Source organism: Lipotes vexillifer, unplaced genomic scaffold, assembly GCF_000442215.2.
Source record: "Lipotes vexillifer unplaced genomic scaffold, Lipotes_vexillifer_v1.1 scaffold199, whole genome shotgun sequence".
In the NCBI taxonomy this organism is placed as follows: Eukaryota; Metazoa; Chordata; class Mammalia; order Artiodactyla; family Lipotidae; genus Lipotes; species Lipotes vexillifer.
Window position 1 is genome coordinate 1430843 of NW_006799924.1, and position 1477 is coordinate 1432319.

Sequence of the window (1477 nt, forward strand, 5' to 3'; positions counted from 1 at the left end):
TAAGTTTAAAATGCAAAATGTTAGGACTAATGCAAATAATGTAGGTTAGAAACTTGTATTTTCCTAATTTCCTAAGGAAATGTAATTTAAATTTATATTTATTTGAGTGCTAGTGTTCAAGAATGTGGATGTCTTTATATAGGAAACAGTATTACTTGTCCCATATCCTAAAAGTTAAAGTGTCAATTGACAAATTGATTCTTACTGTTTTCATATCATGAACAATCAGCCTGAGTTCTTTACAGATTCTATATGTTTTCATTGGACAGATATTGTTAACTTTTAAAAATATATGTGAGTAGTAATATTTCCAAATTGCCTCTTTGTTTTTTTTTACCAAACTACACTTTTATTTATGTACTTTTCAATAAGTTTAAATCCTTGAAGGGTACAGCATCACGCAGATTCTGTGTACAATGGACTTAGCAGGAAGGTTGCTTCAGAAGTTTGCACGAACCATGCCACTGTTTCCATGAGCGTGAGTTACCTTTCCCCAGATTACTCTGGTTTTGTTAGGGTTTTGTTAGGTTTTCCACCAGGAGTTACTGTGTTATTCTTTGTACACATAAGTATATCTCTTGCCTAGATAGAAGTCAGTTTCATCTCTAGTATAAATACCTTCAGTTTTAAGAAGAGCTGTGTGCTCCCTCTGGTTCCAGAGACCCTGCTTATAGCCAGCAAAAATGGCCTTGGACCACAGCCTTTCAGACATATTTGTCATTTTAGAAGTCTTGTTCCCAGCAGACCCCCACAGGCTCCAAATAGCTCTATATTGCCTTTTAAAATTTCTCAAAAATTTAGCTTTGCTACAGTTTCCAACTTCTCCCCTGAGTGTCCAGAGGTCTGCTCTGCCAGTTGGGTTACCCTGAGGTCTCTCCACTTCATTGATCACAAGACCATTCATGGAAGGGATCATAGATAATACCCATGCATTACAAAAATTATCTAATTTTGAGATATAAATAGACTGGTTGATGTTCCCTAACCCTTGGGTGACAGTTTCACCCATCTTAATTCCTGCAGTACAGTTTTTACAAAGGACAATATCTGTCACTTTTTTAAAGATTTTTTAGAGTAGTTTTAGGTTCATAGCAAAATTAAGACAAAGGTACAGAGATTTCCCATATTGCCCCTGTCTATCAACACCCCCTACCAGAGAGGTACCTTTGTTGCAATAGATGAACCTACACTGACACACCCTAATCACCCAAACTCCATAGTTTACATAAAAGTTCACTCTCAGTTTCATACATTCTATGGGTTTGGACAAATGTGTAATGACATCTGTCCATCATTCTAGTTTTATACAGAGAGTAAGGCAATATTTTTATTGCCTTAACACTCTTCTATGCTCTACCGTATTCACCCTTCCCCCTACTCCAACCCTGGCAACCACTGATTGTGTTTTTACTGCCTCCTTAAATTTGCCTTTTCCTCCTTATAGTCAGACTCACACAGTATATGCATTTTCAGATTG

The 1477-nt window shown here is 36.6% G+C and overlaps 1 pseudogene; it reads right to left on the bottom strand.

Annotated features, from left to right (window-relative positions):
* Window positions 1-373: 373 nt before the first annotated feature.
* Window positions 374-712, bottom strand: LOC103074488 (60S ribosomal protein L35a pseudogene; annotated as a pseudogene).
* Between the last annotated feature and the right edge of the window lie 765 nt (window positions 713-1477).